General features: G+C 49.7%; 1 protein-coding gene across 7 annotated transcripts in view; it reads left to right on the top strand.

Annotated features, from left to right (window-relative positions):
• Nucleotides 1-25,916, top strand: part of GNG7 (G protein subunit gamma 7) — a 143,806-nt gene that overhangs the window by 42,087 nt on the left and 75,803 nt on the right. For all 7 annotated transcript variants that reach the window (XM_077332389.1, XM_077332388.1, XM_077332384.1 and 4 more), the window contains exon 2: nt 51-113. The gene's annotated coding sequence lies outside the window, so the exon portion shown is untranslated. The remainder of the gene's footprint in view (nt 1-50; nt 114-25,916) is intronic.

The following is a 25,916-nucleotide window of genomic DNA, read 5'->3' on the forward strand; positions in this document are numbered from 1 at the left end:
ATGTGTGGATTCCTTGTCAATTGTAGCTGTTTCTTTTGTTTCTGTTTTAGGAAAGAAAGCTTCAGTTGCACAAGAGAAAGCAGATCCCAAGTTCTTTGTCATCTACCTAACAGGTAAGCCTAGAGGAATAATAGACTGCTACATTTTACTCCCCCACATATACCACGGGGTGAGGCAGCTCCTGAGAGGGGTGACTCCTGGTAGTAACTCTGGTTCTCTGGGCATCCTGCCTGAATGTTTTGGGTAGCAAGATCCTAGAGAAAGCTGACTGGAAGCATGAATGGCATTAGAAGGTGATGCCCAGTGAGTTTGTATGTGTGCACAGTCTTGAGGGGACTACAGACTTCTGTGAAGATAGAAGGGTAAGTGGATGTGACTACAGGCCACAAAGAAGAGCTTTTTTTTAGTCCTCACTTTTCACTACCTGAAGGAGTCTTAACCAACTCTTCTTCTTCAAAGCAACTTATAAACACCTTTCCCTTCCTCTCTCCCCCCCAACAGACACAGTATGAGATAGGTGAGGCTGAGAAAGCTCTAAGAGAACTGCTCTGTAAAAACAGGATCACAATGATGGTACTTGGTGCGTATTTCATTGACCCCTGATTTTTTTCTCTTTGTCTTATCACGAAGGATTAAGTCTCCTTGGAAGGATTTCCTTCTGAGTAAATTTGGATTTTTTGTTGTTGTTGTCAAGTCACAACTGACATGGTGATTCCTAGTGAGCTTTTGAGGCAAGAGATGTTCTGACTCGGTTTTACTTTACCTGTTGTGATGAACTGCACTTTTAAAAGCTTAGATGCTCTGTGTAAACAGGTGAAGGGTTTTTCACAGCAGTAGGGAGCCTTGAGTGACAGACTGTACCAAGAAATCTGATTGGTTAGCATCGGTTCAGCAGATAAAATGACTGAATTGAATACTAAGGACAATTGAGTCTGATTTCAGCTGAGAGCAATATAGCATAGAGAACTGGGAGAAAGTTGGCAAGGACAAATGGGTAGTTAGATGGAAACATCAATTTGGGCCAAGGAAGGAAAATAGATCTAGAGAGAGAAGAAAATTCTCCACCTAGTCAAATAGGAAGTTAGCTCTAAAGAATGGGGAGATCCGAGGTGTGGTGTGATTAGTAATTGCCTTTAGAGACCTGTCAGTTAAAATGAGGGCCATTCCACACTCGTTCAAAATAGCACAATGGTTACAAATTGAAATCGCTACTGTTTTGCTGTTATGCACAATGTCGTTGACAATCTGCAACACTCCTGAAACTGATCCGCAAAAAGTGCTTCGTTGTAGCGCTTTCAGGGAAATCCCAAAAAGTGGATTCACCCTCCGGAAAGAGCAACACTCTTGCAACCAATCTGCAACACTAGCAGGAAAGTTCTGTGCATTACCATTGTTGCGGTTTCTGCAAAGTCCCTCCCCCTGGCTCTCTCCTCTGATCTTCCGGCAAAGCGATCGCCATTTTTTTTTTCTTGGAGCGAGCGGAGATCAATGCACCGGCGAGCCTTCGTTTACCCAGCGAGGCCTCCCTGGCTGCAGTCCCTCCCCAGAGCTGTTTTAAGTCACAAAGCACCAAGCAACACACAGCCCCGTTTGCTGGTTTATTTTCCCTTTATTTTTCACTCTATTTTCGGCCGAAAATCGCGCCGGTGTGGGGGGGGGGGGTATTTTTTTTTCACTTGGGGGGAGTGTGGCAACGATGAAACGGCAGCTCAAACACCACCTGCTAGCTAGATGGGCCCCTCCGTTGCAACAAATCAACGCAGATTCGTTGCAACGTGTATGTGTTTTTTTTTTTTTTTAATCTTCCTTAAAGGGAAAGGGGCTTTTTGGGAGCATGATAACGGCCGCCCATTGGCTGCTTGACGGCCAGGGGCGGGACAAAGCTCAGCAATATTGCTTCCTGGATAGCGATTTTTGCCGAGACCGGAAACCTGTGGGAAACGATAGAAACGCAACTGGATTCCACTACAAAGGCAGGTATGCATAACGACGAATTCCACTATTTAAAATGGCGATTTTTCGTTCAGCAAACAATTTGCCACATAGATCCTGGTGCGGAATGGCCCTGAGTATTGGTGTGATTCAAGAGAAGGGGGTTTGGATACTAGAAAGAATTCACCAGCATTCTGGAAAATAAGAGAGAACGCTAAAAGAAACGTGCACTGAAGGGCTTGGGGAAAACACTGGTTTAAAAGCTGCAACATAAAGATTTATGTCACTGTAAAAAGCTTAAGAAACTCTCATAAGCCAGAATGTAAGAATGTACTGGTTTTACCTCAGAAATGTCAATCCCTGATTTCACTTGACCTTTCCCTTCTATGTTAAATAAAATATTATATTATTTTTGAATGTCAAAATGCCTTGAGTGCCATTTAAGTTGTTGAAGTGAAAATGGGCTCCGGATTTTTCCCTTAGGTTCTTGGACTGAGCCAACTGCCAAAATATTGTCCAGTGACTGGGTGAGACAGCCAGAGTTCTTCAGAAAAGAAGAAGGGCAGGGAAAGAAAAATAACAAGGGCAGGGAAAGAAAAATGGAGGGGAAATCTTGTATTTGAGCGAGAGAAGTGGAGGGGGGCCTCATACCTGTCTCCGTGTAGTGACCCTGGTTTTTCTTGGTGGTCTCTCATCTAAATAATGAGTAAATAACAACCCTGCTTAGCTTCTGAGATCTGACAGGAACAGGCTAGCCTGAGCTATTCAGGTCAGGGCAAAATGTGGTTAAGATTTGATTATTAAAGTGTGGCATGTTATCCCTACCCCTCACCCTAGTGATTTCTAACTTGGTGGGAGTGGCTGCCCAACGGGCACGTGTCTAAATCCAAGCAAGCTGTGTCAGTCTTTAACATTTTGGGAAATTTTCATTCAGTGATTAATTTAAGGTTTCTCTTTGATTTAGTAGGCAGAGTCAGACCTGTAGATTAGGAGCAGTGACTCGTCTTGCTAAGTAGCAAGTAACTCTTGAGACCCCTCTGGACTGGCTGATTGTTACTTGCATTCGGGTGTATTTGTTTATCAGCAAAGCTGAGAGGCCGTGGCTCTGTAACATAAAGTGTCTGATTTGCATACAGAAGGTCTCTGGTCCAGTTCCTAGCATCTTCAACTAAAAGATACCTAATTGAAGGTTTCTGTGTCTCAGGCATTGCTAGTTAGAGCAAACTCTACTTGGGTTGGTGGTTCAAAGTTCTGACTGTATAAGGCGGCTCCATATCATTGAGGTTCTCTCAGACCAGAATTTTAGGGTGCTGGGCAAGCCAGATTGAAGCCGTACAAGCTGCACTCTTAGCGGTCTGTAGACTTCATGAAAATGAAATACAAACAGTATTTCTTTACTTGCATCTTGAATGTACATATTTTGGTTCTGGTGCTCTGACTCATAAGACTTTTAGTTACAGGTAAGCATGAAGTCTGCTAGCATCTTAATCCCTTCTGAAGCCTGTAATGTGTTTATGGTATGAGTTTATACCCCCGCCCCCCAAGACTCCCAAGAGAGTTATAGCTGTTTGGCGCATTATGTGGTCTCAAAGAGAAGCCTTGGTGTGAAATCTTGAGCATTCACAGAGTGGAGTGCGAAGTTTTTGCGCCTCTCACCACTGTGAGTTTCTCATGGGTGAAAACTATCACTGGGTTTCCAGTCCTGAGTGTCAAATGTAGATTGGTGTCCACGTGCTGGACCCCACTGCATAAATGAAGAAGAGGTTGGTTTTTATACCCCGCTTTTCATTACTCGAAGGAATCTCAAAGTGGCTTACAATCACCTTCCCCTCTTCTCCGCACAACAGGCACCCTGTGAGTTAGATGGGGCTGAGAGAGCTCTAAGAGAACTCTGACTGGCCCAAGGTCACAAACCTTTCATTAAAAATAATCTGGATGAAGCAAGCTTACTCAGTCTGGCCTCTTGGGGGAATCATTTACCAGGAAGATCATTTCAGAGGGCTGCTAAGTTGGTCTACAGTAGAACGACTAGGTTGGAGTCCAGTAGCATCTTTGAGAGCAACCAAGTTTTTGGATCTTTCGAGAGACAAAGCCCATGACAAGGGGAGCGTTTGTCTCTTGAAAGCTCATGCCCCCCAAAATCTTGTTCACCTTGAGGGTGCTACTGGACATGAATCTGGTTGATCAACCAGGAAGCTGGCTACTTCCCTTCTGTCTGCTTGGGTGTGTGTTAAGCGCTGTCAAATTGTTTCCAGTTTATGGCTCCCCTATGAATTAATTGAGCCTCTTGTGGCGCAGAGTGGTAAGGCAGCTGTCTGAAGCTGTCTGCCCATGAGGTTGGGAGTTCGATCCCAGCAGCCGGCTCAAGGTTGACTCAGCCTTCCATCCTTCCGAGGTCGGTAAAATGAGTACCCAGCTTGCTGCTGGGGGGTAAATGGTAATGACTGGGGAAGGCACTGGCAAACCACCCCGTATTGAGTCTGCCATGAAAACGCTGGAGGGCGTCACCCCAAGGGTCAGACATGACTCGGTGCTTGCACAGGGGATACCTTTACCTTTACCTTTATGAATTAATTACCTCCAAACTGCAATATCGTTCGCAGCATCGCTCGCGTCTTGCAAAGTGCTTTCTTCATGAAAGTTATCGTTCTGCTAACTAGCCCTGACAGAGCCTCTTGTGGTGCAGAGTGGTAAGGCAGCAGACATGCAGTCTGAAAGCTCTGCCCATGAGGCTGGGAGTTCGATCCCAGCAGCCGGCTCAAGGTTGACTCAGCCTTCCATCCTTCCGAGGTCGGTAAAATGAGTACCCAGCTTGCTGGGGGGTAAACGGTAATCACTGGGGAAGGCACTGGCAAACCACCCCGTATTGAGTCTGCCATGAAAACGATAGAGGGCGTCACCCCAAGGGTCAGACATTACCCGGTGCTTGCACAGGGGATACCTTTACCTTTAACTAGCCCTGATTTCTCCTATAATGCTTTTAGCGTGCAAACGTTTTATAGAAGTCCTTACACAATGTGCCAGGGACATTCAAGACATATCCCGAAGTCAGAGAAGCTGTCCTGTGCAGGCCAGCTGTGAGGCTTTCCAACAAGCCCAATGTTAGGCTTCTTTACTTCACAAACCCCATTCTGCCCCAGTCTCTTTCCAGGTGGCGACCGTGCCCGGAACTGCCTTCTGCTCTGGCAAAGACGAAACTCTGCCAGATGTTCTGTCCCTTGCGGACCTGATGCAATTTCATGTCGGTTTCTCAGCGACAGGATCTTGCACCATGAAGAAGCACTGAAAAGAGAACACGGAGGTGACGTACCATGCCCGGTGATATCTGTCCAAGAGGCCTCGTTTTTGTCTTCTCCTAAGCTTCGTGTAGATTCGGAGCACCGGGAAGGTGACTAAGCCATAAGCTGAGCTCATGCTGAGGACAGCTGAGCCATATAGGCTGAGCTCATTCTGAGCACATCCAGCTGTAAAGACTCTCCGGGAAAACCAGAGCTTGCTCACCCAGTTGCAGGCTGTTTTAATGGAGAAATCTATTAATAATATGACTCTCAGGCGTCCACTTTCCGAACTCTAGTGAAAGCGAGGCCATTAATGATTTGCCACAAGAGGGCAGCATGCATCCATGTACGGTTTGGTCTGAATGCAGCTGAACCTGCTCGGCTGCACACTCCCCCCCCCCCCTCCATAATGAGCTTTATTAGGTTGGTAGCCAATATGTAGAAATGCTAGAAGTGGTAATAAAGAAGTTATTCTGCAGCATTCCCCCCCCCCCATTTCTTTCTTCACTCCCCTTGGTTAAGTCACATTGGATTCTCAAGGCAAGAGATGTTCAGGGGTGGCTTGCTGTTGCCTATCTCTGCACAGCAACCCTGATCTTCCTAGTGGTCTCCCAACCAAATAGCGACCAGGTTTGACTCTGCTTAGTTTCTGAGACCTGACGAGATTGGGCTATCCTGGGTCATCTAGGACAGGAGAGAAAGGTAGCTGGTGCTGGTGCTGCTGCTGCTGCGTCATCTTCTCCTTCTCCTTCTCCTTCTTCCTCTTCCTCTTCTCCTTCCTCTTCTCCTTCTCCTTCTCCTTCTTCCACCTGCTCCATCATTACTATCCAGGTCAGGGTGTTTTCATTTTAGATCCATGAAATAAAGCATCCTACTGTCAACTAGGGAAGCTTTGAGTTCAAATCCTGTATAACCCCTGGACTACTTGGATAGCTGTGGTCTCTGCATCTCAGGTTTCCCCCTAGAACTATGATGCTACTACCAGTGAGCCCAGTTGGCTGTAAATTCAGCTTTTCCTATTGGGTCTCTTTGTAGGGCAGGGTGAAACCCAACCTGCAGGCCGACCAGCGAGCTCTTAGTGTGCTTTGTGGCCCACCTCCCCTTTGCTCACCACATCTCTCTCACAGTGACCTGGGGAGAGTTCATCTCTGAAGTCCTACCTTGAGGTTCACAAGCGGACTGTCGGCTCCCAGCCCAAGATCTCAGCTGTTAATTTGCAGCTGGTGCATGACATTCATTTCCCCTTCCCCACCTCCTTGGCAGCAGCGAGAAGATACAAACGTTTTTTTGTGAACCTGCCTAATGATTTATCCTGTCCTGTCCTCCTAATGAGGGTGAGCATTTGCGAATAGAACGTTGCTCTTACCTGCGAGGCGGGGCTTGTAGGGACATTTCTCTTCCCTCATTGGTCACTGCTGAGGGACGAGGGTTTAAAAATAGTACCGGGTGTCATATGGTACCTGTCACGCAGCCAGTATCCCACAATGCCTTGGAAAGAAGTCTTGGCAAGCCGGGTGCATAGATGGAAATATGATGTCCTGTCCTGCTCCTTTGCTCTGGATTATCCGTGTGTGTTCACAGCTCAGGCTGTTTTCTCTCCTCTGCCTTTACTATCAGTTCTCAGAAGTGCCACTTTGCTGTTTCGCTGTCCTAGGGGTGGGGTGGGGGGTTCGCAGAATGTGGCATACAAATCCGAGAAGCTGCCTTCTGCAGAGCCAGGCCTTTGCCCCCCATCCAATAAGATCTGTTTTGACTGGTGAGTGTTTCCTGGACCTTGGGCAGTGAAAGGAGAGCCAGCGTGGTGTCATGGTTAAAGAGCGGTGGTCTGTAATCCGGACAGCCGGGTTGGATTCCCCGCTCCTCCGCGTGCAGTCAGATGGGTGACCCTGAGCCAGTCACAGTTCTCCAGAGCTCTCTCTACCTCACCTCCCTTATTTGTTATTATTTATTTTATTTATGTAGATTTCTATACCGCCCATTTCTTTGCAGCTCTGGGCGGTTTACACTGAACATTATATAACTTACATGGAACATTACACAGACTATAACATCAAAACAACTTTCAATAAAGCATCAAAAGATTACAAAACCACATTTATAATATAAATAACAATTAACAGTAACTTTGGGAGAGTCATGGGCGGGCGTCTGGGGGGGGGGACCAGCAGGTGTTCTGAGTCGGTCGGCCTCAAGCAAATGCCTGGTGGAAGAGCTCCCTCTTGCAGGCCCTGCGGAACTGTGGAAGTTCAGGCAGGGCTCTGAGCTCCTCAGGGAGCTTGTTCCACCAGGTGGGGGCCAGTAGGAGAAGGCTCTGGCCCTTGTTATCAGGTGTCTGTTGTGTGTGGAGGGGAAAGGGTGGCGATTGTAATCCGCTTTGAGGCTCCTTCGGGTAGTAAGCAGCAGGGTACAGAAAAACAGGTCTTTGTCTTCCGATTTAAATCCCGTGAATTGTGAGAGGCCAGAAACTGACCCAGGAACCTTCAGGAAGGAAAGCACGCACTTCACCACTGAACACTGGGCTCCCTGGCTAAAAGCAGTAAGACAAAATTGCCGGTGTCCGCCCTGCTTCTGTGAAAGGTCTTTCCTAGTACCAGATGTCCTTTTAACTGGAGGCTGAAATGGCAGCCTTCCATGTGCAAAGCAGGTGCTAAATCATGGCTCTCCCCTACTTTTTTTGTAGTGCTTTTCGACAACCTTGTAGGTAGGGATGCCAACCCCCTGGTGGCACCTGGGGATCCCCTGGAATTACAGCCCATCTGGACAATACAGAGGGGAATCCTCTAGGAAGTTCCCAAGCTGGAACTGGCAACTCTTGTCTGCCCCCATCCCCTTTTGGGGGGACCTGGCATCCCTATCAGTCTGGTAGGTCAATATTCTAATCCTCCTCATATTGCAGATGATGGCTTGTGGGGGGGCATGGGGACTGAAGGTGTGCCGCTCGTCCTAAGGCCACCTGGGTAAGCTTGTATAGTAGAGGGCAGATCTGATCCAGTGGGCAGCTCAGTTTCTCTTTCTCTTTTTTTAGTCATTGTCCTGCACCAGCTCTCAGAGCAAAGAAGACAGAGGGATTTTTGTGGGGCTACATCTGAGTGCGGTTGTTTTAGAACAACCGCAGCCTTTGGGAGCTAGCACTGGGGCCTCTCGCAAAGCTGCAGTGGAAGGGGGCCAAAGAGAATCCCGAGAAGTGCACAGCTGGGCCGCTGCAGCACAAGCAGTGTGGCAACGGTGGCTGTAGTAGCAGATACTGATGGGGGGACCTCCAGGTTTGAGTCTGCCCTCCACTCTCCAGCTATGGAATCATGCTGGGTGACGTTGGGCCGTTGTCTCAGGATTACCTACTGCATGGGGTTGTTGTTGGAATAAAATAGAGGAGAACAGGGTGAAGCAAACTGCTTGGACGTCCCCAGTGATGAGAAAGGAGGGATGGGAATGAAGCAAATTTTACAATGTGAAGCTGAAGGCAGCCTATAGCTTTGTGCCTGAGAAGAACCTGCCTTGCTCCCTAAAGGTCCTAGAACCTTCCCATCTACCTCCCTAGGCAACTAATCCCAGGTCCCTCGGTCCCCCTCCCCCAAGTGCCTGTCTTGTTACTCCTCCTCTTCCCTCCGGCCTGTTAGATCAGCATGAGGTAAGCTTTGCTGACTTGGGTCCTGGTTGGGCCCATGACCTCATAGCCCAGAAGACAGCAGCCTTCTGAGCCATGCTGACACACTACCTGGGGTGAACCCGCCCTGTGTAACTGCAGGCACCGGGTCATGTGCCACAGCCTGCCTCAGTTGAGCTAATTAGACCTTTTCCTGTAATGAGCCCTTTGTTGGAACAGTGCGCAGTCACATTCCCGGAGCATGCGCGTGTCCTTGTGTGCATTGCACCTGCTCCAGGGCAACGGTATCCCACTGGGAGAGGCATGCTGAGCTGCCTGGGTTGAGGGGCTTCCTTGGGAGGGCTGCAGCTACTTTGCAGACTGGGCACAGCCCCACCGGGACTCAGCGGCCACCCAAGTGCATTTCACAGCATGAAGCAGCTTGGCAGTGTCACTCACCCCAGGCGGCTGATGAGCCCCTGGGAACCCAGGTATGGGCTTAAACGCCGGTTAATTTTCACAGTTTGCAAAGGGCTCTTGTCAGCTCCTTCTTCGTAGAAATGCAGACTTATGCAATGATTTCCCGTATTTCTCTGCCTTTTCTTTTCCCGCAGCAGAAGCCCAAAACCAATTGCCTTCAACCTCTCTGGGTTCTGCTTGTGCAATTTCTATGTAATCTGGCCTTTTAAATACACGCATAAAACACAAGGAAGAACCAAGAGCTGCAAAGGCCCAGAATGAGCACGGCTCCGCTGTATAAATCATTATATGTGGACTGAGTTGATACGGACCGTGCTGTCTCTTTGGTGGTTTCCCCCCGCGCAGAAATCATCTCCTGCCGGTCAGGCAGTGGGTTCTGACCTCTCTGCACCCTGAGAAACAAGATGCCTTGCGTCATCAGCAGGCAGCGATCCCTTGCCGCTGACCACGAAGATGGCATGCACACGGTGGCCTGCATTTTGGCACAGCCTCCCTGCCCCATGCCTCCTTGTTTATGCTTGGATGGAACCCGATAGGAATTTCTGCAGAAAGGTCAATGGCATGCTTCTGGAAACCACCCTTGACTTCTGAGCAAAGGAAGAAGGGGTGTGCCCCATGAGCGCTGTTCTCCTCTTGCGTGGCTGTGTAGGTTTTCTTGTGTCCGGGACACGACGACCAGCCCCTGAGCTTGCTGAACAGCTTGGGCAAAGTTTTCTCTGGTCAGCAGTCTTCCTGTCGCTCGAATTTCCTCTCTTATCCCTCCCTTTCCCTGCAGGAAACAGGGTTTAGGGCAGGGGTAGTCAACCTGTGGTCCGCCATATGTTCATGGACTACAATTCCCATGAGCTCATGGGAATTGTAGTCCATGAACATCTGGAGGACCACAGGTTGACTACCCCTGGTTTAGGGGACTGTTCAATCCCACCCCTCCATATTTTCTCGTTTTCAACTTTGCCTGAAATAGAGGGGAGTGGCAGCGTTAGAAACAGGGAGGGTGCCCTGTGTGTGAAATGTGTCAGGGAGCCCCCTCACACACCACAGAGTCAGCCTCGTGGGGTTTTATCTCTGAACGGGAAGTTCTCTTGCAGAGTTTCACGGTAGCTCCATGCTCCCAGCTGGGCGCCTCTGAAATTGGCTTCCGAAAAGGTTTCTCCCAAAGGCTTCCTGCTCTTTGCCCCACTCGCCTTTGTGCTGTTCTGTCCCTGTGGATGCGTATTTCTCATTTAGATGGGGCAGGGGAGGAGTGTGGCTCGCCCACATATTGTTCTTTAAGCTCCAGAATTATTGACCCCTTTGCAGCGCTGACCCGCCAGGGGTCCGGGCAACTTCAGCGCAAAGTTCTTTCACACCATGGTTGGGCAAGCTGGGGCAGATGGTTGCAGGAGCTGTGAGTGGCAGGCAGGGGGGAGGCACCGGACAGTAACTGCTGGTCCTTTCAACTCCAGGGGAGTTTTAACGTTCTGGGAAATGTTTTTAAGATGGTCCGGAGGTTTCTGTATTTTGGCCAATGGGATCATTGCAGATTTGGAGGGGGTGGGGAATGGCAGCGTGCCTTGGAAATCTTTGGGAAAGGCCAGCCGGTCACGTAATTGTGGTTCGTGCCTGTCCTGCTTGTGGGGCTTTGGGGGAGGGGAGGGGGCTGTGACTCCGGAAAGGGTGTGAAGCTAAACTGGCTTGGGCTTTTAACATCAGAATCCATTAAGACCTTTATTCAAAGCATCAGCTTTCAAGTGCAAGCACTCTTCGTCTTGGTCTGACAAAGAGTGCTTGCACTCGAAAGCTCACCCCCTGAATAAAGCTTTGTGGGTCTTAAAACTGCTACTGGACTCTGATTTTATTGTGCTACTTCAGACCAACACGGCGACCCATTTGAATCTGGCTTTGGCTCTTGGAGTGTTTAAATATGTATCTTCTGCCATTTACCCCCTCCACAAGTCTGCAGCAGCAGAACAACCACAGCAGAAAATGTAAAGCCTCACCAAAAACCCATCTCAGAGGGATGAGACCAGTCAGCAGTGTGGCTCCCCCCCCCCTTTTGTACTATGAATTGCATCCTCCCACTTGGCAGATGGCATTTTCCTTTGGACACAAGGAGCCCTCCTCAGACACTGGAGGCTCTTCAGTCAGCCGGGGGAAAGGAGACAGACGTGCTTCTAACTGGAAGCAGTTCTGCAACCTAGAAGGTGCAGCCGAAAACGCTCTGCCACAGGTGGCAGCCTTGCCTCTCACTAGGGCACAATCCTGTGAAAAGAGCACCATGGTCCATCCTCAGAGCCCGGCTAGGCTTAAAGGAACTAAGATGGTCCGTCAGGTTCTTTGGGCCTTTGCCAGGGAAAGGTCAGAAAACAGTACCTTGAATCGGGACTAGCAGCAGGTTATTGAGTATTGAGCATTTGTAATATTACTGGGGAGTGAATGATCTGGGTTAACTCTTTCCCCTAGAACAGGGGTAGTCAACCTGTGGTCCTCCAGATGTCCATGGACTACAATTCCCATGAGCCCCTGCCAGCGTTTGCTGGCAGGGGCTCATGGGAATTGTAGTCCATGGACATCTGGAGGACCACAGGTTGACTACCCCTGCCCTAGAAGACCAAATTCTTTCTTTCCCTAGAGACTTCAGGTTGTGGTGGGTGTGGGTTGTTCAAGCGTGCCCTTGTTCTAGCACTGAATCATATCCATCTACAAGGGACATTGGGGTGACTCCCTAATGCTTCCCCCGGGGAATACCAGTCCCCATGGGGGAGATCCCCTGGGATTATAGCTCATCTCCGAAGTAAAGAGATCAGTTCCCCTGGAGAAAATGGCTGCTTTGGAGGGTGGATTGTGTGACATTATATTCCACTGAGGTCCTGCCTCAGCCCAAACTCCGCCCACTCGCAGCTGCACCCCCAAAATCTCCAGGCATTTCCCAACCTAAAGCCGGCAACCCCACTTCCCCTGACATGCTATTTGCAGCAGAACATCGGGTTGGCCCTGCTCAGAGTTTCTCTGCAGATGGTTTTAGGGGTCAGAGAGTTCACGTGTACTGTTTGGAAGACTGTGGCCAGCCACTCTTAGAGCTTGGCATTTGACACCTCCGATTTAACTCCCAAAGCATTTAAGAAATTGCATGCATTTTGCGGGCTCAAAGGAACTGGCTGCCTCTCCCCCTCCCGCCTGCAAAATCGCATGCAGCGGTTCTGATGACTTGAAGGGAGGGCAGTCAGAGCCTAAATTGCAGAAGGAGAGGTGAGCGCTCCTGCTTGTCTGATCGGAAGGTTTTGTGAAAGGTACAGGAAAGGACAGAGCCTCTTGTGGCGCAGAGTGGTAAGGCAGCAGACATGCAGTCTGAAAGCTCTGCCCATGAGGCTGGGAGTTCGATCCCAGCAGCCGGCTCAAGTTTGACTCAGCCTCCCATCCTTCCGAGGTCGGTAAAATGAGTACCCAGCTTTCTGGGGGGTAAACGGTCATGACTGGGGAAGGCACTGGCAAACCACCCCGTATTGAGTCTGCCATGAAAACGCTGGAGGGCGTCTCCCCAAGGGTCAGACATGACTCGGTGCTTGCACAGGGGATACCTTTCCAGGAAAGGACAGGCTCATGTTGAGGAGGCCCTGAATAGTCATTTCAGTGTGTATGCCAGGGCAGCTGTGGGGACAACTGGGAGTTCCCCTATCATGGAGAGTTCTGGAACCCTTTGAAAAACTTCAAAACTCAAAATAAGTGCTCTTCACTTCTCATAAGTTAAATAATGGTGGCCGCGTGAAACTGCCTGATATCAAGGGAGTGTTATTAGTCCATCCTGCTCATTTTGACTCCCAGTGAGAGCCAGCTCGATATGGTAGCTAAGAGCGGCGGGCTCAAATCTGGAGAACAGAGTTTGATTCCCCATTCGTCCACAGGTAGCCAGCTGGGTGACCTTGGGCCAGTCACAGTTCTCTCAGAGCTCTTAGCCCCACCTATCTCACAGGGTGTCTGTGATGGGGAGAGGAAAGGAAACTGTTTTGAGATTCCTTTGGGTAGCACAAAGCTCTTCTTCTTGCAGCTGACTCTCTCAGGCCTCAGATAAAGAAAGACTTTACCCTGGACCCTTTAACTCAGGGGTAGTCAAATTGCAGCCTTCCAGATGCCCATGGACTACAATTCCCGTGAGTGAACGCTGGCAGGGGGCTCATGGGAATTGTAGTCCATGGACATCTGGAGGGCCGCAGTTTGTCTACTCCTGCAACTGTAGATGCCGGGGATTGAACCTGGGGCCCGCTTCATGCGAAGCAGCTGTTAACATTTCCTTTCTACCACAGTCTTCTTGCATGTGGCAGTTATCGACAAGGCATTAACCAGTTCAGTCCCCTGAAGAAAAGAACATGATCCAGTGCAAGTAATTTTTCATTGCTTGAGTATTGGGCATGCATGTGAATAGAAGAGAGATCTAATCCGAAAGTGGCCCCAGAAGTCCATCTGATGCTCAGTGAAGGGCACGTATGTGAACATCATGCCGTGCTGTACAAAAATAACTCCTGTGGGAGGGAGGGGCGCCTGCCATGCAGATATCTTTCGGATTTAATTAGCATTGTGGGAAGAGGACGCAACCTTGCCAGATCGAAGAGCCCATTCACGGAATGCCTCCTTAACGTGAATCAGTGGCTCCAGCAGAGTGTGCTGTGTCGAGGGTGTCCAGAAACAATTTTGGACTTACTCTCCAGGTGACTCCTGTGCCGGTTTACATTTTGCAGGGGAAGCAGCCCTGTGTTTGCTCCTAAGTATGCGCTTTTGGCTCTCCGCACAAAACCACCTTCTGAAAGATGCACATTCCTAGCCAAGAAGCCCCTGCTGTCCTCCACAGATTCCAGTCACCCACCCGAATGTTCCCGTCTCCTGTTTCCCATAAGGAAGCACGAGGGGAATTCTAACCATCTGTTCCTCCCAGCTTAGCTCAAGGGCAATTTAAAATCCCTGGGGAGGGGGTCAGCGGGTCCATGGTTGCTCTCTCCAGAGAGACCAAGAGAGCACGTGACTAGTGTTGTGGAAAACTTCATAGAGGAACAGAGTTTGGCAAGAGGCACAAGGGACAATCTGTATCTTGACTTTTGGGGGCACTGTTTGAGCACAACTTGCAATGCCAGACTGGTTTAGCAATAGCTGTGCCTATAGAAGCACTACCCCTGTGCTGGTCACACTACGGCAGGCGTGGCCGAACTGTGGCTCTCTAGATGTCCATGGACTACAATCACCATGAGCCCCTGCCAGCATTTGCTCATGGGAATTGTAGTCCATGGACATCTGGAGAACCACAGATTGGCCATGCCTGTGCTGAGGGAAGAGTTCCCCTCCCTCCAAGACTTAAAGAGTTTCACCTCCCAGTAACTTGTTAATGGGGTGGGTGAGAGCCAGTTTGGTGCAGTGGTTAGGAGTGCGGACTTCTAATCTGGTGAGCCGGGTTCGATTCTGCGCTCCCCCGCATGCAGCCGGCTGGGTGACCTTGGGCTCATCACAGCTCTGATAAAGCTTGACGTCAGACGAAGGGTGCTTGCACTCGAAAGCTCACACCTTGAATAAATCTTTGTTGGTCTTAAAGGTACTACTGGACTCTGATTTTATTGTAAAAGTTCAGGATTGCCTGCTCAGACTGGCAGCAGCTCTCTAGGGTCTCAAGAAGAGGAGAAGAGTTGGGTTTTATACCCCACTTTTCACTACCAGAAGGAGTCTCAAAGCGGCTTACAATCCCTTTCCTTTCTTCTCCCCACAACAGACCCCCCTGTGAGGTAAGTGGGGCCGGGAGAGCTCTGCGAGAACAGTCACTGGCCCAAGGTCACCCAGCAGGTCTCACTCTCAAAGTGGCTATCCCTTCCTCTCTCCACAACAGACCCCCTGTGAGGTAGGTGAGGCCGAGAGAGCTCTGAGAGGAACTGTGACTGGCCCAAGGTCACGCAGCTGGCTGCATGTGAAGAAGAAGGACGTTAAACCCAGCTTGCCAGATTAGTCTGCTGCTCTTAACCACTACCCCATGCTGAGGGATTTCCCCCAATACTTCTGCCTTCTGTTAGCAGCAAATTGAACCCGGGACCTGCTGTGTCCAGTCCTTAATGTATTAACTGTCTTTGCTGAGTGGTGGTTGGGTGTCATGTGACTATTGCTCACCAGAATCCAAAAGGAGAAAACAAACTGCCGAGCTAGTCCCTGGCCCAGCCCAAAAGCCCTCTCTCTCTCTCTCTTTCTGCTCAAAACAATATTTTTGTTTTTCCCAGTTGGAGGGGGGAAAACGCTGGCTTGAATTTCAGCTCGGTTGGATTCTTGGAATCGGTCCACCCCAGTCGCCTTGGCCTTGCCTCTCCTGTAGTAAGCAGGGTGACAGGAAAGAACGGTTGGGCAACAGGGCCTTACTGGCAGGCAGGAAGCTGTTCTTTCTAAGGAACCCTGCAAGAAGGTTCCTGGCGTTGAGCTTTCCAAGAGAGTAACATTAATGAGGCCTTTAATGCTTCCTGTTTCTCTGGGTTGTCTCTTCCCTGCAATATTATTCTGCAAAGGCCGGTCTCTGCAGCTTGCTCTATGTGCTGTTTTGGCATGTGGTGTTTGTGTTGTGTTTAGTTTATGGACCCGGTTGCTTTGCCTAGTATTAGAACAGCAGCCAGTGGGAACCAGTGTGAAGCCTTCTTTTTCTGTGCCATTCCTGGCGTCTGCAACCTTGGAAGTGTGTTTCCTTGGAAAGAAGAGCGAAGCTTCTCCAAATACGACGTACAAGTCTCTCTCGGGAGCATGCCAGGAAATACCCTTTCCTTGAGTAGCCTCTTATGGGAGCACGGATGGTCAATGCGAGGCAGGCAAAAGGCACAGCTCACTTTTGGGACTTGCCACCTCAAGTTGCATTGTTGCCACTGGCCTGGATTACTTTAGGACTAGGTGACTTTCAGGCAAGGGGGTGGAGGAGGAAAGAGGCCTGTCGAGGTCATATACCGAACATCAGATGCAGTGAAGGCTGTTGCCCTCTCACCCCTTTTCACGGGCTCACTAAAGCAGTGGTCCCCAACCTTTAGATCACCGGGGACCGGTCTACGCTTGACAATTTTACTGAGGCCCAGCGGGGGTGTAGTCTTTTGCTGAGGGATGTCGCCGCCGCCTGAGCCCCTGCTCTGCTTGCTTTCCTGCCAGCGCCCCTGACTTCCCGCTGCCCGCTGGGGGGGGGGTGCTGCCAGCAGCAACTGCCACGCCAAGGGGGAGCCCCAGCCATGGCGGCCACTGGAGAGCACCAAAGGTGAGCCGGCGGCAGAGTGGCAGGGCAGCCCCCGAGGCCGCAACCAGGGAGGAGGACAAATAGGAGCTGCGGCCCAGTACCGACTGATCCACGGACCAGCACCTGTCCCCAGACCGGGGGTTGGGGACCACTGCCCTAAAGCATCCGTCTGGCCTCTGTGGGAAGCAGAATGCAGAAGAACGACCCCCCCTTGAAAGGCAGTACTTGTTATGTGATACATAAATGAAATCTCCACGTTCAGTTCAGTGTCAGCCGCCGTATGAATCCTGGATGTTTACTCATGCCTTTTTGCCAGGCTTCTCAGAGCAGTCTGGCTGGCCCCTGTGAGAGAAACTGGATGCTGAGCTAGGTGGACTTCTGCTCTGAGCGTCCATCTTACATTCTAGCCTCTGGCTAGTAAACCCCTGTAAGCAAACGTTCCTTGTCTTGGATACAGCTGGTGCGCAGTCACTTGGGGACCCCTGAACATTAGCCGCATACCCTGTTTTTTCCACCCCTCCTTCATCTGCAAAAACAGGCCGGCAGTTTTCAGTTTCCATTTTCCGGGAATTTCCATGGAAAAATCCCTCTGCTGGTTGAAACGCCGACTGCCTTTCGTCACGCGCCCATCGCTGTGCAGAAGTCTCAGAAGTTCAAGGCCCTGAATGTTTTCGGTCCCGGGGGAGGACAGCGCTTCGTGAACCCAGCCTGAGCGACGGCTGAGATTACAGATTGGCAAAGGACGGCTTGCATCGTGTGAGAATGCACAGATCCTGAGAGAAGCCAGCAAGATCAGGCTGAAGGGATGAGGCCAATGAGGGAAGGTTGCCTTGGAGTAAGCCAAGGGTAGTCAAACTGCGGCCCTCCAGATGTCCATGGACTACAATTCCCAGGAGCCCCTGCCAGCTTCTCCCACCACAATTCCATGTTGTTGGCAAAGAGAATGTCCTCCATGCCAATCCCAGAAGCAAGCCAAACACAAGTCCTGTTGAATCAGAACCGTGGTCCATCCTAGGCATGGCCAAACGGTAGCTCTTCAGATGTCGATGGACCATAATTCCCATCAGCCCCTGCCAATTGGCCATGCTGGCAGGGGCTCCTGGGAATTGTAGTCCATGGACATCTGAAGGGCCGCAGGTTGACTACCCCTGGGGGCCACGATCACTTTCCAGCACTGTTACCCCAGGGCCCCAGTAGCCAAGTTATTGCAAGCATTCCTGAAGCTGGGCTGCCTTATTGAAACGATGGTCATCGATTTGAGGGATTGTGCAAGTTCACAGGAAAGGAAAAGTTATCGCAGGTTGTTCTCCAGGATACCTAAATTGAACCTCCATGTCCAGAGGCAGTTTACGCTCAGGGGACCGGAGGCTGTTGCCTTTTTATCCTGTTTGTGGTTTCTCTCGCTGGCCAGTGTGGGAAGCAGCATGCTGGATTAGAAGAAGAAGAAGAAGAGTTGGTTCTTATATGCCACTTTTCCCTACTCGAAGGAGGCTCAAAGCGGTTTACAGTCGCCTTCCCATTCCTCCCCCCACAACAGACACCCTGTGGGGTGGGTGAGGCTGAGAGAGCCCTGATATCACTGCCCGGTCAGAACAGTTTTATCAGTGCCGTGGCAAGCCCAAGGGTCACCCAGCTGGCTGCATGTGGAGGAGAGCAGAATCGAACTTGGCATGCCAGATTAGAAGTCTGCACTCCTAACCACTACACCAAACTGGCTCTCCTTACATAAACCTACCCTGGTCTGGTCCGGCAGGGCTCTCCTTGCGACAACAGCACGTGCTACAGCTCTTGAGAAGCAGGCTGCAGTGTTTGGGAGGCAGGTAGAGGATTGCACTGACCCTCCTACTTCTGAGTAGGAGGATCACACGGTCTTACTACTTGTAATGCAAGTTTGAATCTTGAGATGGAAGTCACGCTGCTTTGTTGTCATATTGCCAGCAACTAGATCTGCTTGGTGCCACCCCAAATTCTATACTCCTTCCCCATATTCCCCAGCTTGGTGTAGTGGTTAGGAGCGCGGACTTCTAGTGTGGCGAGCTGGGCTTGATTCCACGTTCCTCCACATGCAGCCAGCTGGGAGACCTTGGGCTCGCCACAGCACTGAGAAAGCTGTTCTGACCAAGCAGGGATATCAGGGCTCTCTCAGCCTCACCCACCCCACAGGGTGTCTGTTGTGGGGAGAGGAAAGAGCAGGTGATTGTAAGCTGCGTTGAGACTCCATCTGGTAGAGAAAAGCGGCATATAAGAACCAACTCTTCTTCTTCTTCAGTAATATCAGGGCTCTCCCAACCTCCCCTCCCTCACAGGGTATCTGTTGTGGGGAGAGAAAAGGGAAGGTGAATGTAAGCCGCTTTGAGACTCCTTCGGGTAGAGAAAAGCGGCATAGAAGAACCAACGTTTCTTCTTCGCTCGTTCTCTCCTCCTTATTATGCTCAAAGCTAACTGCTGCCTAATCAAGGGATATGTCTGTTCCAGGGTCAACATCACATTAATTTTTGAAAGGCTTTCTGTGTTTGTGCAGTGCAATCAAGGCAGCCTCTTTAAAATTCAAAACAAGCCAACGGAGCTGGTCCCCCCCCCCCCCCAAGCGTTCTCTGGATGAATGTACCTAGGAATCAAGATGTAAACAAGCCGTTTTGGATCCCCGTGACAAACGCGTCATGGCAGCCTCCTTGTTCCCCCTTTGTCAAAATATTGTTGCGATGAAATTGCTGTGCGGAAGGAACTTCCCTCTCGGATAATCGCGAGCATGTTTGTTATGATGACGACATTCCGCGGGTTCCTTTTTGGGCCGCAGAACTTCAGTGTTGACTTGCAACAAGCCCCTTCTTCCGCTTAAGGACTTGATGGCTCTCTACTGACCCAGGAGCAGGTGCTCAACTGGCTGTTCAGGGTTTCTCCCTGCCACCTCCAGCCGATGTGCTGCCATGTCACTCAAGTTTACACTGCATCACACACCTGTAACCTGTGTTGCTGGCTTTCAGGAGCCCCATGGATAGGGGGAGGAAGATTGAATGTCGTTCTGCAGGGGCTCATTGGAGTTGCTGGCAAGGGCTCATGGGAGTTGTAGTCCACAGACAGGTTGGCCACCCCTGGCATTGGGGGTCATTTGATGGGCGGCCTTAGTTGCCTCTATCAAAAATGAGTTCTTGCATCTTGCGTGCAAAGTTGGTGCCTGAGCCGGCCAACTTCCGCACCACCCATTTGCTTGCCAGCTGCACCATGTGCGAAAGTACAACCACTGGATTTTATCCCATTTTCACTCAGGATGACAGGCCTAGTTAGACTTCCAGCTTTCCCCATCCATTCCAAGCACGTCCCCCACAACTAGAAGATACCACACGCTCCACCGTCGGTGTCCTGTTGTCAGACTGCTTGCACCAGGATCATTCTGTCATTGCTGGGGAGAAATGTGCAGCCAGTGCGCCATCCTCCCTCCCATTAGATGTGGCTCATGCACCTTCCCTTCAAAATACAGAATGTTCTGAAATAGTCCCAGAGCCAGTCAAAGAGAGCTCTTGATGAGGTGGCCATTCTATTCTTCACACATCTGCAGGAAGGGAGCTTCTGCCCAGGCTGACTCAGAATCACCGGTCCCTCCAAATTTGCCTGGAAGTCTTGTGATATTTATTATATAATGGGGCAATTTTCCTTTGTGTGATGACAGGTCCTAATTGCCCTTTAATTACCTGGGAAAGGTGATGACTGTCTCGGTTTATGTAACAGCAAAACCTTCTCCTGCCGCCATTTGACTCCAGCTTCTCAAATTGTCATGGCAATTTTATTCTTCTTGGCTGTCTTTGACCTCAAACCCAAATATGGTTTCTGCGGAGGCATGTTAATACTCATTAACTACTTAGAAGACATTTCTGCAGTTCTGTGATTTAAAATACACTCACTGGCTTGGACAGGCTGTTGTGTTTTTTGCAGCAGCGTGAATGATTTTTTTTTTAAGTAGCAAAATTTAGATTTTAAAAATTCAATATTTTTCATGCATGACAGCTGGCAATTCCTCCGCAAGGAGTGTAAGCATACCTTTCCTCAACCCCTTGAAGCCTCTTCAAGGCAAGGGACTCTTGTACACGCTGGGCTTCCTAAGGCTGGATGTGATTGTGCAAAGGAGTACCAACTAATGCATTTTAACCACATCCTCTTGGACCTGCAGTCTGGAGCTTGAGAGATGAACCCCTCGGGACTAATGACCTTTGTTGTGTACATTTGCGGGTGGGCTGGTACTCCTTAATTTCCTGGTGGGTGGGAATAATTCCGGAGGGGTTGCCGTGTTAATCTCTTCTAGCAGAATTCAACAGGAGTCCCGTAGCCAGAATGAACTTGTTCTGTTTTGCACTTTTGTGAGCCATTGCATGCTTCATCAGATGCGTGGAGTGTCGAACCAAAGCAGAGAAATTCATGCTCTGAGTTCGAGTGGCTGAAAGGGGGAGAAGCAACAACAAGAGGCCAGTGTAGAGCATGGACCAGCCCATCGTTTCACTCCGAGCGGGTGAGAATCATCCCCAGATGTTTGGTAGACGGGCAGGTTGGAACCAGCGTAGAATCCAAGGGAAATCTAGTGCGAGAGACATTGAGAGTTTGTTCATTTAATACCATGCATTCAGGTTATTTACTGTCAATTGACCAGTGAATTGTTTATCAAACTTTATAGTCCGCCGTTGTCACTGAGGCCGGAGACAGATTACAGGCCGTGAGTCAGTGCCGTCAGTAGGATGAGACACCTAATAAGCAATGTGACAGGACCGGTCTTACAAGAATCCAAAGCAAAGCATTCGACAAGATATGCTGCACAGTGGAGAAAATGATATTATGCAACTGTAAAAACAAAGCAGTGAGAGCAGGGTAATATATACAACTAACATCCCATTCCCTTGATAAAAGCACCTTCTGAACTAGCTTGCTAGAATATAGCCCTATTTCCTCTGTTAAAATGCCCTCCCAAGAAAGTCTGTCTTACATAGTGGGCATGGGACTCAACACTCCCATAGGCCCGTCCCTCAGAATAGAGGGACTGGGTGAGGCCAGGGTTGTCCCACCCCCCAGGCAGTCCTATAAAACAGCGGTAGTCAACCTGTGGTCCTCCATGGACTACAATTCTCATGAGCCCCTGCCAGCGTTTGCTGGCAGGGGCTCATGGGAACTGTAGTCCATGAACATCTGGAGGACCACAAGTTGAGTACCTCTGCTTTAAAAGGCCTCACCTAAGGCAGCCAAGGAGTAGTTACCAGCAGGAGTGGGAGAGGGTGCTGTAACATACATACCCTCCACAGACCCACACACTCTTTCCCTAGGGCAGGCACTACTAAAGGTACCCTGGAGAAGCCAGCCATGGACTCCATGGACTAATGATGGTCTCTGGTTCTTGAATTGAACCTGTTAACCGATGGGTATCCAGCAGAGTGACTGCAGAATACGCACAACATACCTTCTCTGCCTGATATTCACTGAGCTTCCATACCAACTGGAGTCTCTTGAGCTGACGTCAAGGGCAGACCCATGTAGTGTGCATTACAGTAATCTAGTCCCAACGTTACTGCGGCATGGATCCAGGTGGCCAGACCAGCTGATTCAGTGTCAGGGGCTTTCTTCTGGACTGTGAAGCTGGCATACATTGTCTTATCTGATAGGCTGCGTTTTCTGCACTCAGAGGTGCCTCTGGGCTAAGTGTTGGTCTGTTGAACTCTGCATTATCCTGTGACTCTCCCTCTTTGTTCGCCTTAGTCACCATGGGTATGCAGAGCAGGTGGCCCCTCCATCAAGGGAGGTCAGAGAGCATAAAAAGGTACTGATGGGGGGGAAGCAGTCTTTTGAGTCCCCAAGTCCTAAGCTGTTCTGGGCTCCGGTGGTTCTGGTCATCATTTTGAATAGTACCCTCCCCGGATCCTTATCAGGATCCCTGTTGCTCAGAGACAGCCCCGCAGGGAGTGTGTTGCAGTATTCCAGCTGGAGTGTTCCCATGGTCCATTTGATCAACCTGGCCAGAGATCCGTCTTCTCCAGGATGGGGAACATAGGGAAGTATTCTCTCAAGAGGCCTGCAGGCTGAGGGAAGGAACCGTCGAAGGCAGCTTGGCATCTCTGTGCAGAACAATTTCAATCAACCCACGTTGAGGCCGCTCAGCATCCTCCTGAAGCTTTGGAGGAAATTGACGGCTGAGAAGTAAATTACAAAAAGGGATGTGGATTCAATTATGTAGCCAGCAGCTGTTGTACGCTTTGCTTGCCTCGGAGCACAGATGCCCCCCCCCCCAGTTAAAGGGAGCTGGAGAGGAAGAGAATGGCAAAGGAAATCGATAGTTCCCTGGTTAGCTGTCTGGCCTTGAACACTCGAGGCGTGAGCTGTCTGAAGGACTCTGCTAGCTCTTTCCCCCGCGGCCTGGAGCCCTGTCCCAATGCCCCATATATTCCTTGAAGCAGCAGGGGTAATCAACCTGTGGTCCTCCAGATGTTCATGGACTACAATTCCCATAAGCCCCTGCCAGCAAACGCTGGCAGGGGCTCATGGGAATTGTAGTCCATGGACATCTGGAGGACCACAGGTTGACTACCCCTGCCTTAAAGGACTGTGCCCTCTTTTCCTTGTTGCCCTGCATTGTCTGGAGCTGTCTCCCAGAGCAGTGGTCCCCAACCCCTGGTCCGGGGACCGGTCCCGGTCCGTGGATCAGTCAGTACCGGGCCACGGATCCTCCTCGTCCTCCTCCCTGGCTCCTGCCCCAGAGGCTGCCCTGCCACTCTGCCGCCGGCTCACCTTTGGTGTTCTCCAGCAGCCGCCATGGCTGGGGATCCCCCTTGGCGTGGCACTGCGCAGCTGCTGCTGGCAGCGCCCCCCAGCAGGTGGTGGGAAAGCAAGTGGAGCAGGGGCTCAGGCGGCGGTGACAACATCCCTCGGCAAAAGACTACCCCCCCCCCCAGGCCTCAGTAAAATTGTCAAGCGTTGTCCGGTCCCTGGTGATAAAAAGGTTGGGGACCACTGTCCCAGAGCACTAACACCATGACGATATTAGCCATTCATTCATGTCCGACTCTTGGAGATCCTATAGCTCAGTGTCTCCAGCGGCTTTCGATCCTGCACCACTTCTTTTAATAGTATAATGCTGTAGCCGGTGTCCATTTTGATCATGTCCTAACCATCATGTCCTTTATTGGCCTGGTTTCCTTCTGCTACTGACCAATCCTAGTATAATTGCTTTCTCCCTTGAGTTGGATCGCATCACATGGCCAAAGTAAGTGATCCAGAGTTTCATGATTATGCCTTCCAGTGATCTGTCAGGCTTCATGCGCTCTAGCATTTTCTTGGTTGTGACGTTTGCTGTCCACAGAATCCACAGAAGCCTTCTCCAACACCAGACTTCAAATTAATCAATTCTCCTCTTGTCTGATTTTTTCATCGTCCAATTTTCACAGCCATTACTGGAAATATGACAGATCGTACTAATCTACACTTGGTAGTCTGGCTTATGTCCTTGCTTTTCCATGCTTGGCTCAAGCAATCAAGCGACCCAGAGCCATTTGATGTTTTATTGCCCTACCGCAATCACCACTCTTATCAATTTGTGATTCGAGAAAAACACATTCTCCCTTGATATTCAGGAGGCTGCGTCGGTGTGTGTTTCCCTCCACTTTAACTGGGAGGCAGGACTAATTTTCAACTTGAATGCATTCAGTCTCTTCACCATCAATTGTTATTGTGACATGTTTGCTTTTTGCAGTGGTCATTATTTTTGTCTTTTTAGTGTTTACGAAGAGGCCGAACGTCTTGCTTTCTTCTTTAGAATCATAGAATCATAGAGTTGGAAGGGGCCATTCAGGCCATCTAGTCCAACCCCCTGCTCAACGCAGGATCAGCCCTAAGCATCCTAAAGCATCCAAGAAAAGTGTGTATCCAACCTTTGCTTGAAGACTGCCAGTGAGGGGGAGCTCACCACCTCCTTAGGCAGTGTCATTAGGCAGCCTATTCCACTGCTGAACTACTCTGACTGTGAATTTTTTTCCCTGATATCCTTTGATGTTTGTAATCAGCTGTGCTAGGCCTTCTTTAGTTTCTTGCAAAGAAAACCCCCTTGATTTCACAAGAAGTAACGTACAAACACAAATGAAATCAATCGGCAAGAAGTGGTATCTTCTTCAAATTTATTGAATGTATAATGTGAGTCCCTTGGACCGCATGGTGAACAAACCGGTCAGTCCTAGAGGAAATCAGCCCTGCCTGCTCTTTAGAAGGCCAGATCCTGAAGATGAAGCTCAAATACTTTGGCCACCTCATGAGAAGGAAGGACTCCCTGGAGAAGAGCATAATGCTGGGAGCGATTGAGGGCAAAAGAAGAAGGGGACGACAGAGAATGAGGTGGCTGGATGGAGTCACTGAAGCAGTCGGTGCAAACTTAAATGGACTCTGGGGAATGGTAGAGGACAGGAAGGCCTGGAGGATCATTGTCCATGGGGTCGCAATGGGTCGGATACGACTTCGCAACTAACAACAACAACAACAAATGCTTATACGTTACTTCTTTAGTTTCTGTCAGGAATATTTGAAGGACATTTTATTTTTGCTTCATTCTTCCCTAGATCTTGGCTCAGGAATGCTGGAATTGAGATGTGTGGAGTGCATCAGTACTAGCTGCAAAACTGCCCCAACACCTGTGTTTTGTACATAGAAATAGAAGGCTGTGTGCCAAAAAGGTTTATTGCAGGGTTACGGTCACAGCAATGGAAACATGACACTAATACAAGTGAATGAAGAAAAAGAAATATCCTGTACATCGAAGTAATTCACAACATTGGGAACAGAACATTTCCCACAATTTTTTTTGATTGAGGATAGGGTAGTACAAATAAGTGCTACATTAGATAGTGGGATTTTCTGCCCACTGGGGACCTGGCTTATAGCATCATTCTCCCTTTATCCTAACAACAACAGCCCTGTGAGGTATCTAAGGCTGAGACCAGTGAGCCCAGAATCACCCAGTGAGTTTCCATGGCAGAGGGTGGCAGAGGGTGGATTTGGGTCTATAGGCTCCTAGTCTTGCCACTCTGATGAGTCTTGTTACCTGTGTGTCCTCGGCAAACTACCCTCTCAACATCTGGGCAGCTGCTGCAGTTCTGCCTTCTCTTTCCGTTGCAAATTTATCACGGCAAAAATGTAGTTTTAGTGTGGCTGCTGCTCACAGACAAACGGGTTATCAAATTCAGAATAAATTTCTCTATTGAGTCATAATAAAAAGTACAATATATATAATAAATAACAGCACAAGTCTTCTTCCGTGTATGCACTGTAATCACAAAGCACATTTCTCCTGGGACTTGTGTGCTAGCATCCCACTCCCTGCTATTGGGAAGGGCCCAGTTTTAAGCAGCTGTGGCTTCAAATGCCTTCCTCAGCAGGCTGGTTATCAGCTCATAAAAATAGGTCTCAAACCAGCCGTGTC

Source organism: Paroedura picta, chromosome 4, assembly GCF_049243985.1.
Source record: "Paroedura picta isolate Pp20150507F chromosome 4, Ppicta_v3.0, whole genome shotgun sequence".
Classification (NCBI taxonomy): domain Eukaryota; kingdom Metazoa; phylum Chordata; class Lepidosauria; order Squamata; family Gekkonidae; genus Paroedura; species Paroedura picta.